We start from the raw sequence: 15,961 nt of genomic DNA on the forward strand, positions 1-15,961 counted from the left end.
CATGACTATATTTGCTGTCTTAGAGAGAATTTTGTAGCATTCCTTCTTTTTCTATTTTGGAAAAAGTTTGTTCAAATTTTGAATGATTTTTCAAATATTGGATAGAATTTATGTATAAGTTCATTTTGTTCTGGGTTTTTATTTCTTTCCTTTGGTAATTTATTTATGGCTTGCCTACTTTATTTTCTTAGTTTTAATTATATGAATTATGGGTATTTCATACTTTTGTAAACATTTACTGATTTCATTTATTATCAATTTCATTGTCACAGCAAAATTCTAATATTTTTAAATTTATCCTTTTTGTTGTGAACTGTCATTTCTTTTCATTTTTGCTATTGGTAATTTGATTTTCCCTCTATCTTGTTAAATCAATTTATCTAGCACTTTATATATTTTATTATTTTTAAGTGAGTATTTAGTGTAATTTATCAATTGGTGATTTCTTTTGCTTTCAAATTTGACTTTCAGAATTTTTCTGTCATTTAGTTTTCAAAAATGGGTTGGTTTTCTAGCCAACACTCTTTCACAAACACTGAGTTGACTCTCATACCTCTTAATGTAATGCTTTGTAATTTTCACATGTAGAAATAATACCTTCTATTACTAATTGCTAATTTCAATGTGATGAATTCTGAAGCCTGAAGAACTTTATAGAAGATATGCCTTTATTGTGACTTTTAGAAAACAAAGATGTAGCAAACAACGGGGTTAACATGTTTCCAAATCAAGGAAAAATATGGACTTATTCCCATTTTCTCTCATAATGTTACATTGAGAACAAGTCCGTATTATATTTATTTTTGTTTGCCAAGTACTTAGCACATTTCCTTTGGCACATAGTAGGTATTTATATAGATAAAGCCTCATATGTCAAATATAATAATTATGGTAGTTATTGTTTATACAAATTTGATGAATGAAGCATTAGAAGGAATGAAATTTTGTGGCATTTAGGATTGACTTGTGTTTGTTTTAAAGAAAATATGAAAGGGCTCTTGCCCCTTCCTTTTTAATATGCTGAAGGCTATAGCTATTAATAATACCTCACATCTGTGGAACAATTTAAGATTTACAAAGTATTTGGCATGTATTATCTTATCTGATTCTCACAGCATCCCTATAGGGAGGTAAAGATAAAGAGTTTATCATATCTCTGATAACAACGTAGCTATAAGGGTAAGAAGGGACTTTAAATATAATCTGTCTAATGCTTTCATATTTTTATATATGGAAATTGAAGATCAGAGAGGACATTTGACTTTCCCAGACCACACAGTTAGTAGAAGAGTTGGTACTAGAATCCAAGGCTCTATACAAGTCAAGACCCCTTTCCATTTACTAGGTTATGCTATTACACACACACACACACACACACACACACACACACACACACAAAACTTTTCAATTATTACTAATTCCTTATCCACAGCTACTTTGTTCAAGCTATTTTTAAATGTGAATAATAGGTAACCCAAAGTCATGGGCTTAAAAATCACTTAATGATAGACATTGATTTTAGTAATGCTTTAAGGTTTCCAAAGCTTTTTGAATTCATTTTCTTATTTGATCCTCACAACTATTCTGTGATGTACTATAGGTAACATTATTCCTCTTCATGGTTAACATTTTTCTTTATAGATAAAGAGAAAGCTGAGGCTTAGAGAAATTTAGATAGGCATGACCACACAGATAGTAATAGTCAGATATAGCATTTTAACATAGCTATTCCTGACTCTAAATGCAGTATTTTATCCATTGCCATACAGGGAATGCTGCAAGTTTATACCATCGAGGGTCTTAATTTTTTTTCACTCTTTTTGAGTGTAAGGATGGGTACGTGAGTAGAAATTGAGGAGGGGGGAGAAGTATGACAAAAAAACCCAACAAAAATACAAAAATTAGAAATGCATAGCTGGGATAATGAAGTTGGCAGGCTTTGAAATATACTGATTAGGCAGGAGATTGAAGAAAAGTTTCTCTGTTTTAATTCACACAACAATTACTACTAGTAATGGCATCATCTGGGATGTTAGCTACACAAGAATTGTAGGGTTTGGTGGATTGGGGAGAAGAGACACACTAACAAATGTTATTTTTCAGAATGGCATCCACCCCCCACTGCAGTGTAATGGATTAATTTGCCAGTTTTCAATGTCTTCCATTTACTTTCCTGGCTCCTAGAAGAAAACCCATTTTCTTATCTTCAGGTGGTGTTGCCTGAGGATTGAATTGAAGCTGAAATCAGAAGATCTTTAAGGAAGATCTGTTGGGTTAAAACATATTAATTCTAAACATATTAATTCTAAAAAATTACATTGAATTAGGTTTGTCAATTAGGTTTGTCAATTAGTCATTGAAGTGACTTAAAATTGGAGTAGTAAGAAGTGATATAAGGTCATTGGTTATAATTTCAAAAGTGATTTTTTAGACTGAAAAAGGTTGGCCTCCAAGGTAGAGATACAATTTGAACATTTTTAATTCTGAGGAAAACAAAATAAAACAAACTTGTTTCTGTTGAAATGGTACAGATTGAGTCAAAAGCACTTCAAAATGCATATTATAACTTACAAAATATATGTGACATTTTAAGGTTTGCAACTTGTTACATAGAATTTTCTAAAGGCAATGTAGTGTCACGGTTGAACTCCAGGCTTGTAGGCAGGAAGACCCGCGATCAAATCTTACCTCTGAAACACTGTTTCACAAGTATATCTCTTAGCTAATATGAGCCTCTATTTCCCATCTGTGGAATGAGGATGATAATACCTAAAGTAATTAACCTTACAGGGTTGATATGAAGCTCGAAAATTACATAATAATCCAAAAATCCAAGTGAATCTATGATCTTATTAGTGTGTGTATTCCTACCAATGAGACAGACGATTATAACTCATCTCTAGCTGCTCCTAGAGGAAAGCTTTTGTGAATGTACTTCCACAGCTCCATTAATGTGCTGTGTGCCTCTTCTGACTCTAAGCCCAATACTCTTTCCTACTCATTTGAAACTTTCTTCACACTAAAAGAAAAAGGAAGTTGACTCCTTTTTCATGAAAAGATCTATTTGTGAGTAGGAGATTTACTGAGGAAGCACCTAAAGGAAAACTATTGCATACAAGTGAATTATTATAGGAATAGTTTAAGACTGTCTACATTATTCAAGTTTTCACACAGACAGTCCCCTGGTCACATAGTTACCACATATCTTTTTTTGGTGAGGCAATTGGGGTTAAATGACTTGCCCAGAGTCACACAGCTAGTGAGTATTATGTGTCTGAGGTCAGATTTGAACTCAGGTCCTCCTGACTCAGGGCCGGTGCTCTGTCCACTGTGCCACCTAGCTGCTCCTATATCTCTTCTAAACTGTATCTCACTTCTTCCTTTTAAGCATCAACCAGAAGTTAAATCCTGTATGAAGATTTTCTGGCTATGAAACTTGTGTACATCTTTGCATGACTGGATTTTGAATACATATGTGTGTGTATTATATGCAGACATATGATTTATATACATTAAATATATAGCACAAATTATATAGCATGTATAAATGTATATATACACTCATCCATTTATGTTCTTTTGTTCATTCATTTACCTATCCCTTCATCCATCCATTTATTTAGCTACTTGCCTATTTTATTATTATTATTCACTTATCTATTTATCTGTCTGTCTGTCTATTCATTCTTTTGTTTAGACTCTCCTTATCTACCAGAAACAACATGTTGGGTTCCCACAGGGGTTGTGACTTCTACTTTCAAGAACCCTAGAGTTAAACTTGTGGGTAGTTGCCCTCCTAACCCTAGTCTAAAGGTTTATGCTGAGGATGGGGAAGGGATACACATTTATATAGGACTTACTATGAGCCAAGCACAGTGCTAAGAACTTTATGAATATTATCTGATTTGATCCTCACAACAGCTGTGTGGGATTGATGCTTTTATTACCACCATGTTTCAGTTGAGGAATTAGAGGTTAAATGACTTGCCCAAGATCATCCAACTAAGAAGTGTCTGAGTCTGGATTTAAATTCCTAACTCCAGCCCACTGTCCTACACCATTTTGTCTACTGTATCACATAGCTACCACTGGATTTCTTCTTAATAATAAACCAATACTTAAGTGGAATGGGCAGCTAGATGACACACTAGGTAGAGTGATGGACTTGCAGTCAGGAACTTATCTTCCTGAATTCAAATCTGTCTCAGACACTTATTAGCTGTATGACCCTGGGCAAGATGCTTAACCCTGTTTGCCTCAGTTCCTCATCTATAAAATGACCTGGAGAAGGAAATGGCAAACCCCTCCACTATCTTTGCCAAGAAAACCCCAAATGTAGTCATGAAGAATAGGACACAATTAAATGACTGGACAACAAGATATGCATGTATGTAAGTTATATGTGTGTGTACATTACACACATACACACATATGTATGTATATATGCAGATATATACTTGTATACATTGTTGTTAATTGTAGTCCCTTCCCTCTGTTGATTATTTCCTATTTTGCTTGAGCATCACTTGTTTGTACAGTAAATAATTGTTTGCATGTTGTCTCTTTGATTAGATTGAGAGTTCTTCAGGGTAGAGACTCTTTTCCTTTTGTTGTATCCTCAGTCCTTAGAACATTGCCTGGCATGTAGCAGGCCACTAACAAAAGTTTATTGACTGACTGGATATCTCTGCTTCAGGAATCTCTCTTCTCCAGTCCATTCTCTGCATAGTTGTCAATGATCTTCCTAAAGTGATCTTCACTCTTTATTTTCCTTCAGCAACTCTGCTTAGTTTTCACTGCATAAACATCTGCCCTACTTTTGACTGCTCCAACTCTACTCCCTAGTGCCCCAATTTTTCAGCTTCCTTTTCTGTAATGTAGTTCCCAAATAGATTGGAAATTCCTTAAGGTCAGGGGATTTCTTTACTTTTTTCTTCTTAATTGTATCCCCAGTGTTTAGTACAGTGCCTGGATAGTGTACATGCTTAATAAATGTTTATTGAATTGAATTGAAATTGAATCCAAGTACAAATTTGACTTTGTCAAACTACCCACACCCCATACACACCCAACTAAATTCCAGAAATATCCTCTTAATTTCAAGATCAAATATAAAATATTCTAGCTTTTAAAGCCCTTCATAAGCGGGCCCCTTCCTACTTTTCTAGACTTCTTTCACTTGACTCTCCTCCATAAATTCTATGATTAAATAACACTAGCTTTCTTCCTGTCTCTCCCATGATAGTCTGTCTTCCAACTCCATGTCTTTTTTACTGGCTGTCTCTCATGCTTGGAATTCTCTCCTTCCTTACCTCTGCCTTCTGTCTTTCCTGACTTCTTCCAAGACTCAGATCAAATTCCACTTTCAGCAAGAAGCCTTTCCCAGCCCTCCTTTTATGTGTTTCCTCTGAAATTACTTCCCCATTTACAGTGTCTATATCTTGTAAATACATAGTCATTTCTATACATTCTCCTGCATTGAAAGCTCCTTGAAAGCAGGGACTGCATTTCTGTCATTTTATTGCATCTCTTTTGCATAGCTAAATCCCTGGAACACAGTAAGTGCTTAATATATGCTTTCTGACTGTCTGATCCTAAAGCAGCCTCCTTGCCTCACAGTAGCTGTGGCACGTCAAATTTAATGGGCAGGCAAGTAATGCATTTCTCCCCTTTTAAAAGAGTTACATGTATGGATGCAATGATGAGTGCAACATAGTCTTAATCTTTAGGCTGCCAAGGTCAGTGATGATCTCTGTCCTAAAACCTCCTTGTTTTTATTGATTTGTACTGAAACAATATAAATCCTTTCCAGATGTTTAGGCTTGGTTTGGCTTTTTTCCCCCAGTCTTTTGATAGGACTCAGCTATATTTAATGTATATTTTTCCCTTGCCACCCTGCCTCTGTGGAATTTGGCTGATCTTTGTTAATTTTAACCTGTGGTTCTCCATACTAACAAACTGATAACTTCTATTTCTCTAATACTATCAGAAGATCCATGACCTTAAGACTGACCCCAATATGGAAGAAAGTTAAGTTCCTGTCCTGAAGGCCCTAACTAGAGAGCATCTTGAGGGAAAACTTCATAGATAAAAATGGCACATGAGCTGGTTCCTGAATGAGAGGAAGAAATGCAATAAAGATATGTGAGATACAGTCCCTCTGCCATCTTGGCCTGGTTAGACTCCCTCAACTCAAATACCTAGGATTTATTATAGGCTTATAGAATTGGAACTAGTTTTGAGCAAGCAGAGCTTTTGATCAGGCACCAATATATAGAGAGCCTTCATTCCCCTCATCAGCTAGCAATTGCTAACAATTTAGCTAGTGGCTCTAGATGTTAAAATTGTCACATCCCAAAGGGCAATCAATGTCCTTCTGTTTTCCTAACCACTCCATTAATGTAGTCAGGGATTCTTCCTGCTTTGCTCTGACTTCTGCTCTGAATATACTTAAAACTAATCCAATTCTTTTGTTCTAGTAGCACATTAAAAAAAGAAGTCTTATTCATGCACAAATATTATGGCAAAGCTTTGTGGAATATTTTCCCCATATTTACTTATCCCTCTCTCCTATTAGAATATAATTTCCTTGAAGGTCTTACTGCTTTGTTTTTTTCCCCTTGTAAACCCCATCAAGGAACACATAGGAGCTTAATAAATGCTTGTTGATAAATTGAAGGAAAAACAAACTTATTACAATAGGGATTCCTATTTAAATTGCAGATAATTACCCTAAAGAGCCTATTCTGAAGTATACAGTCCCACTCAACTTATCAGACATGTCTTTGTAAGTGAATTAGAGAGACATCATGTTCTTACCCAATCTCAGGGATGAAGGAGATAAATTCTATACCCCCTTCAAATGCTCTCCTCTGCCCAACACACATACATACATACACACACACAAATACACACACACACACACACACACACACACACACACACACCCTCTGTTTGGTGGGTTAAAGGCTTTAGGGCTTTTGGAAATCACTGTCTTATGTAGGAAAAATGGGGCATTACCTGGACACCTTGAGCCATGGGCTATACTTCTCCTGGCATGCCTGTACTATTGGCTTATAAGGAAGTAATCTGTGGTACCATTTAAATAAAGGATAGTATGTACTAGAGATGGTATTTTGAAGCTTTCATGTACTCCCATTTCTCAAGTTTTACCTTGGACCAGCCTTATCCTGTTAACTTTATAAAACTAACCAATCTCTCCATAGGTCCCCTCACCCTTAATTCAGTTGCCAGAATTTGTATTTGTAGGTTTGTTAGTGTATGTGTCATATTAGACAAGACTGCCACTAACAAGGTCCCAAAGCATAGTTATTTCATCAACACTGACATTATACCCACTGCAAAACCCAACTCCACAGGGAAGGCCACTTACATAAACTGGTTGCCAATAGGATCCCAAGGCAGCTGCGTAGAAGGAAATACCACCACAGTTTTGAATCTACTCTTAGTTTTTTATCTTAGGCAGATATATTCTATTTCTCATTTGTTAAATGGGCAAAATTTGTACCTGTCTTGCCTAATTCATACCTGTCTTACCTGTACTACAAATGAAATAATGTATGTGAAAGTGGTGTGACACATAGAAAGGGACATAATGTGGAAGAATGGAAAGGATTCTGGGTTTGACTTTAGAAGGCTTTAGAATTCTAACTCATTTACTTTCTCCTTGTGTGAATTGAGACAAGACCTCAATCTCTCTGAGACTTAGTTTCCTTATCTGTAAAATGAAGAGGTTAGAATAGATGATTTCTAAAGCCTCAGCTCTAAATGTATGATCCTATGTAAGACTGTCAAGTTCTGTCAAGAACTTCTCAAATTTAGGTTATATTATAGAAAAGGCAATGTTAAGTCAAAGATGATTTTTCTTCAAAAAAAATTATTTTTTTAAATATTTGTTTTGATAGAATAGATTCTACTCAACAGATACCAAAGGCTACCAAACACAAATGCATGAAAGTTTTTTAAGCAAAACCAACTTACAGAATATTGAATGTGATTTTTCTATAGAAACTATATGCTAATAGAAGGCTGCCCAACTTTTTTATAGAGATGACTGTGAAAATAGAATCCAAACAATTATACATGGTATATTTATATATTGTACACTAGAAACCTCTCCAAAATGTACATAGAACTAACATAATAGGACAGCATAGGGACCAAACACAAATATTTTCTTTAATTTTATTTCAGAGATACCTGGGAGAAGGTCTCTGAAGCATGAAAGGAAGGAATGTGGGGCTGTCAGAAAACAGCGGGAAGGTCCTTGAGAGTGGAGCTTTGCCAGAGACCAAAAGCCAGGGAGACCTTAGGGAGCAGGGCTGCATTTGTGGCTAAAGAAAATCTCATGAGTGGATTAGTGCAAAAGTGGCCACCTGAGCACCAGAGCCAGGGGTTTTAACATAATAAGTGGCATCCATATAACATTTTAAGGTTTTCAAAACACCTTACATACATTATTTCATTTGAGACTAAAAATAACCTTGAGTAAGGACTACAGCTAGTTTTCCCTCTTTTACAAATGAAGAAATGAATTTTCAGAGAGGTTAATTGACTTGCTTATAATGATACAGATATTAAGTGTTAGAGATGGACTTTAGACCCAGGTCTTCCTGACTCTCAGTCTATCCATTATGTCATAGGAAATGTGATATGAGTTGTTCAATTGCTAATTTAAGTGCTTTAGATACATGTGAATTTCCTTATGTGCCATGATGGTGAACTATTTTAAATCAAGACTTTAACCATTCTATCAATAAATATTTATTAAGTGCCTACTATGTGCCAGGCACTGGGCTAAGCACTAGGGATACAAAAAGAGGCAAAAGATAGTCCCTGCCCTCAGGTAGCTTGCAATTTAATGAGGGAGACAACATGCAAACAAATATATGCAAAGCAAGGTATGTATAGGATAAATAGGAAATAATTAAAAGAGGGAAAGCACTGGAATTAAGAGGGGCTGGAGTTCTATCATTGTAGTGATTTAAAAAAAATCAACACTTCTTAATCTCTTATTATGTGAAAAGCATTGTGTTAGGCACAGGTGATTCAGTCATCAATAGGCATATAAGCCAGCTGTATATGCTTTTCAGCTGACTCTAAACTTCGGTGGGATCTTCCTATGGTAAGTAAGAGAGAAGTAGAAAGCGGGTAAGACTTTCAAAATCTTGTAGCAACTTTGCAGGAGTTACCTGGGATTTTCTCCTTCTGTCCTCCATGTTGTTAGGGTGTAAGGCTCTGGTTTACATATGTTTGGAAGCAGCTCTTCATTAGATTACATGGAACCTTCTTGTCCTATACACAGTAAAACCCCAAAAGAAGGCAGCATGCCAATGTTAGCCCTTGAGCCAGAAGTTTTATTACTGTTCCTTTACCAATGTCATTGTCTAGCGATTTGGCCTTCCTGGATTTTGGTCTTTTGCCTGGTTTACCTTTGACACTTGACTTACCTGATTCCTTAAATTTTACTCCCCAGTTTCTTGAAAATAAGTTTCTTGAAGTCAGGGGCTGTCTTTTGTTTTTGTCCTTATATCTCCCTGCTTCATAGGCACTTAAGAAATGCTGGTTCTACACTTCTTGTGTGTCAGAAAAGGGAAGGAAAAAGGAAGAGAGAAGGAAACAAAGCAGAAGGAAGTAAGTTTTTATAGAGTGAATAATATGTGCCAGGCACTGTGTTAAGCACTTTACAAATATCATGATTTGATCCTCACAACAACCCTGGGAAGGAGATGCTATTATTAGCCCCATTTTACAGTTGAGGAAACTGAGGCAGAGATTAAATGGCTTGCCTAGGGTCACACATTACAAAGTGTTTGAGTCTGGATTTGAGCTCAGGTCTTCCTGCCTCCAGACTCAGTGCTCTATGCATTGAATCATTTAGCTGCCAGGATACAGAAGACTTATGTCCAAGGGACATTTTTATCATACTCACAGGTTGATAGATTTTTTTTTTTAGAACCAGAGGCCCCTGCATCCAACCCTCTCATTATACAGAAAAGGATACTGAGGAACAGAGAGATTAAGTGACTTGCCAATGGTCATCCACTTAAAAAATATCAATCTTTTTAACCCCAGTCTTCCTGATTCTAAATCCAGTGCTTTATCCACTTCACCACAGCTATGTATTTAAAGACCTTTCCAGTCTTACTTTGTATTACTCAACCCTCACACACTCTCTATGTCCATCTGACTGGCCTACTGGCCCTTCTCTGTACGTGATGTTGTATCTTTCATAGCCATGACATGGCAAAGGTAGGTTCCCCAATGTCTGGAATGCTTTCCCTCCTCAGAATCCCTAGCTCCCTTTAAAGCACAACTTAAGTATCATTTCCTGATGCCATTACTTTCTCCCTCCCTCCCTGCCTCCCGTGCCTGCCTCAATATTTTTGGTGCTCTTATCCTCTCTCTATTGTGTAGGCTATTTTGTATATTTTGGATTAGAGAATGGGTCTGTGATTTCATTGGTGTCGTCAGTTCCCAGGTGAAGAAACTCCCCCTGCAAACATAGATCAGCATTTTCTCACAAGAGCTCAGAATCACAGAGTCTGATGTGGGATTGAACCTAGTTCTTTCTAGCTCCAAGGATGATACTCGATCCACTTTGCCACATTGTCTTTTTGTGTATATAGGTTACATCTGTTTATCTATTCATGTTGTACCCCTCTTCTAGAACCTAAGTTCTTTGATGATAGAGAGTCTTTTTGTATCTCCACTATCTGATATAATACTTTGAACACAATAGATATTTAATAAATCCTTGTTGAAATAAAATAAAATGAATATTTGATTCCTCATAACAGAGCTCAAATTCCAATAAATGGGGAAGAAAGTCCCGGAGTGGAAAAATCTTTTAATAAATTATGACAATAAGTATGGTAAAAGAGACAGTGTAAAATGGTCAAAGGAGACATAAAGATGAAGAACTCCAGAAAAATTTGAGGTGGGAGAGATCAATTTCAGTTAACCGAGGCAAGAATGATTTCATGGAAGTATCACCTGAGCCAGGTCTGAAATTAAAAGAACAAGTAACTCTGAGGAGGACATGTAACACAGCCATGGGAGTTGACCGATGCAAATGCATGAAAGTGGAAGAAAGCCAGATGCAATTGGGGAACATCCACAGTCTGATAGAAATATGAGTAAGTGAAGTTGTATATGAGGTGTGTTTTAAAGAGACACAAATGGAAATGCTATACGAAGGCAAATGTAAAATTCATGAGATGTTTCAACCTAGAGATGGACTAAGTTATAGGAACAAACTTCTTCCTGGAATCATGAACATCTTAAGAGATTAAGGGAATCCATCCTTGAACTACTTGGGAGATTAAGGGTAAAATCAAATTGGTTTAGTTTTTCTGTGCATGCAAGCAAAGGCAGTACATTATAATAAAGAGCCCCAGCTTCTCTCTTCCTGACTGCCATACAGCCAGCATTTGGCCTCAGGCTTCCATTTATTCTTCTTCAAAGCCTGTGAGCATCTTACCTTGTACATATGCAGTGAGGAATGAATAATGTAAATTCTTGTAAATACTTATAAATGTTAAATTTCTCCACAAGTAACACAGTGTAATAAAAGGTACAGGAAAGCATGTGTCCTGTATACTTATTTTGGGAAAAAGAAAAGAAAAGAAAAAGTTTTATACCATGTTCCTAGGTCTGCCAGTAGGAACCATGCTACCCTGGTCTAATTGTGATTCCTGATGTCTTACGCAAAAAAAAAATATCTGAGCCAGTGTTACTTCACTCTCAGCATGCATATATCATTCTCTTTCCCTTTCCTTTGCTGTTCACTTCTCATGGTTCAGTTAATTCTGCCTCAACCAATCACTTTCTCAGATGTAATTCCATGGAGGCTGTTAAACAAACTTTTTTTTTCCTCTCCTCAAGCTTCCCACACTGCTCCCCTTGCCCCTTTCAGCAGATGACTTTGACTCCTACTTTATTGAGAAAATGTTAGCCATTCAATATTGAGCTCTGTCTTCTCTCCTATTTTATGCCCAACACCTTCTATATTCCCTTCTTCCTTCTTTTTATCTCCTTTTTTGCTAACAGGTACCTACCTCTTTACCAAGGCCATATCCTGTAGCTATGTCCTTGATCTCATGTTCTTCCCCTTTCTCCTGGAACTATCCCTTTCAATCTCTACCCATTTTCTCATATCCAATCAATCCAGTAGATGGCTATTTCTAGATTGCCTACAGACAAGCCCAACTCTCTCTTAACCTTAAATCCTCCACATCACCCTGTCACTTCCTCAAGTTATCCTCTTGTATCTTTTCCTTCAAAGCCAAATTCTTAGAAAAAGCCACCTGAAGTCTTTGTTTCTAGTTCTCCTTCCACTTTCTTCTCAACCTATTGTTTGGCTTCTGAATCTACCATGGGACTGAAGCTGCCCCATTTTGGGCTCCAAAGTTGCCAATATTCCCTTTATAGCTCAGTTTATATGTCATCTCCTAAAGGGACCTTCCTTTAATTGCTGTTTTCTCCCTAAATTTGTCTTGCATTTATTTATTCCCTTAGATTCCTTAAGAGAATATATTGTTCTCTAAGGGCAAACATTTTTTTCTTTTAAATTTTGTCTTCATATCCCCAACACTTAACACAGTGTTTTGCTTAGAGTACATTCTTGATAAATGATTATTGAATTGAATTGAATTATACATTTATTAGTTACCTACTATATGTAAGGCCCTGTATTTGGTCCTGGATATTCAGCAATAAAAAAGTAAGATTCTGTGCATTCAGGAAGTTTACAATCTACTGGGAAAATGTGTGTGTGTGTGTGTGTGTGTGTGTGTAATAGACACAAATAAACAAAATGCTATGATGGGTGTTATTTGAAGGCCAAAGGAAAATCCAGGTAAATACTATAAAAATATTGAAGAGGGGAGATCACTTTCAGTGGTAGGGATCAGGAAAGGCTTCTTGGAGTTAACACCCAAGGTGAAACTTAAAAGAAAAGATGAATTTTGACAGAGATGAAGACAGAGCATGTTCCATCCATATTGAAGTTTGTGCACCTATATATGGAGGCTACGGATAGTATGCTGAGTTTGGGGAATAGCTATTATTATAGTTTTTCCTTATTTTTCTTTTTACTGCTCTATTCTCCCATTCTCCTTTTTCCTCCCTTCCCTTTGAGCTCCATTTCCTTCCTACTTTTCCTTTCTTCCTCATTCTCTCCTCAGCTTGCTTCCATCATTTGACAAAACAAAACTATTTATTCAGTAATGACATCTCTAAAAGTAGGGTTAGTGATATTGCTTTAACAAGTCAAGAGAAGTTCTATATTTTGAAAGGAAATTAGAAATATAAAAGACTAGTGTCATCATCCTCCAAGGCCCTGGACAGTCTTCAGAATTATCATTTGGAAGACCTACAAAAGTCTCCACTTATTAGCTCATTCAGAGAATCATAGTTCTAGAACCAGAAGAGATCATAACATTATTTAATTACATCCTCTTCATTTGCAGATAAAACTAAGGTCCAGAGATATTAAATGATTTGAGTTAGTATCACAGTATGGGTGCAAATCTAGCATTCTGACATCAAGTCCAACTACTTGACCACTGTACCAAAGCCTTCCCACTTCTAATTGGATCAATTTCCCCTTAAGCATCAATGTTCACGATTTTAAAAGAAAACATTCCATATTAATTTTATTGGTTTTCTGTGTTGTATGATTGTAAGTACTATAGTAATTTCCTTTTCCTTCTCTTCCCTTTTGGTCTCTTTTGCTATCTTTATTTCTCTTTCTCTCTTTATTCTTCTTCCTCTCTCCTTCCCCCTTCTCTTTCTTTCTCTCTTACAAATGTGTATAGTGTTTAAATAGGCATCTAGGCTATTGGTCTGATAACTTCATCGGCCATATATCAACATTGTTTCCACAATAAATGTATTCACTTTTAGGAACAAATTCATTTATGAGTTGGTTGTATCACAATTCAGTGGCCAGAGGACAAGATTTAGAGTCTGAAAACTTGTGTTTGAGTCTTAACTCTGACACTCAAGAGCTGAGTGGACTGGGGGAGTCCTTTTACCTTGCTTCCTCAGCTTCATGAGCTGTAATGTGGGGATAATAGTTCTACAACCATCCATACAGTGGTGTTGTTGGGAGCAGGGTTTTTGGTAACCTTTAAAATAACACATCATTTTAACTGATAATGAATTTGGGTTCTGTGTTTTGATTTTGGTTTATCTGGAGGTCAATATGAATATGAAAATTCTGATAAAATAATATTAAAAAGAAGCTTCATGAAAATTGTGCCTGTGGGTTAGCATTTCCAAACTGTAGCCATAAGGGTTTAATTTTTTGTTGTTATTGTTCAATTTGCTAAGCAGCATTATTATAAAGTACTGTAGTTAGCTATGCTTGGTTCCTTCAAAAAAATCCAAACACTTTAAAATAATTTAATATCTGATTAATATGTATAGGCAGTCCATATTTTATAATTTATTTTCAATTATTATACATATGAGATAGGGATAAAAGAAGAGCTATATTCTTTAAGTGGTTGATCTTGGTTCACATTCAAATACTTGGGGGATTTGAAAAAATGCATCCTTTGGCTATTTTAATTCTCATTTCCAAGAAAAAAGGATTAAATATCTAAATGCTCCATGAGATTCCAATAACTCCCCACCATAACAAAAAAATAATTCTATTGAGCCATATATAAACAGATTAAGGAAAAATGATTTAGAAATATTTAGACTAAATTTCCCTCTGAGTAAATAAGTCCAGAAGTGCCAAAACATATACATTATAAAAACAATAGTTTATCATCACCAGTATGTGACCTGTAATGATTCAGTGGAATTAAATGACAAAAGTTTAAGTGCCTATTGTGTGCAAATCACTGTAGTAGGGATTTGTGTGGCTGCAAAGAGGTGATCTCTGCATTCAAGGAGCTTACATTCTGGCTTAAAGGATATGACACATGAAAAAACTAACACTGGTGCAAAATAGGACATGAGAAGAACATTGGGCCATTAAAGACAAACCATGATGTGAAGTTGGAAGACAGAGATATCATTTCTAACTGATCAGATCAGAGAATATTTCCTGATGAAAATGGCATTCAAGGTGAGTTATGAATAATGTGTAGGATTTCTACAGGTAATAATAATCTTTCAGATAGGAGAAAATCCATGTAAGACAGATCCATAATAAATAAGGAACTTCCTCAGAAGTCAGTGTAATACACTTCCAAAAGTATGTACACTAGGTTGGAGCTAACTTTCTGTGGCTCTTTTTAGGTCTTCAAAAATGAAAAGCATTCATCCTCACTTGAAAAGAATAAAGCTGATGGCATATATGGGCTTTGTAATCAGTGCAGCAAGAATATAAGTGTGAGTCTGCTTAATAGGGACATCTAGTTTGAAATGTCCAGTAGTCAACTGGTTTAAAGCTGATGATGTTAACAAGCAAAATAACATAGAGAAGGAAGAGGGCCCAAGGTATTATTATTGTTATTGTTGTTATCATTATTATTATTCCTTCCTTAGTTTAGATATTATCAGAACAGGTTTTTGAGTTATTATTACTTAGATCTTCCATATGGCATACCCCACTAAAAAGTGAGGCATGATAATAAGTTGTGAGCTGCAATTTTCATCCAGTTCAAGTTATCTGACTCATGAATACAGCTAATAATCCATGCTAGGTTTCTGTTTCAAAAGAAGACGGCGTAAGTAGTGCTGAATATGTAAGGATAATATTTTCACTATGCATCTCAATGAGAAATTGCTTTGTTGCTCTTAAAGCAGTATATATGTGAATTGTTACTGTTATTAATAATAATCTCAAATATGTAAATTACTTTGGGATCATAAGAGGTTGGTCCAAAACCTAATCACAGAACTATAAATGTCTCATGGACCTAACAAATTGGGAAATAGGGGCAATAACCTAAGACTCCTGGTTTACTTTACAACCATA

Source organism: Vombatus ursinus, unplaced genomic scaffold (genome assembly GCF_900497805.2).
Source record: "Vombatus ursinus unplaced genomic scaffold, bare-nosed wombat genome assembly UNPS02014841.1, whole genome shotgun sequence".
Taxonomy (NCBI): domain Eukaryota; kingdom Metazoa; phylum Chordata; class Mammalia; order Diprotodontia; family Vombatidae; genus Vombatus; species Vombatus ursinus.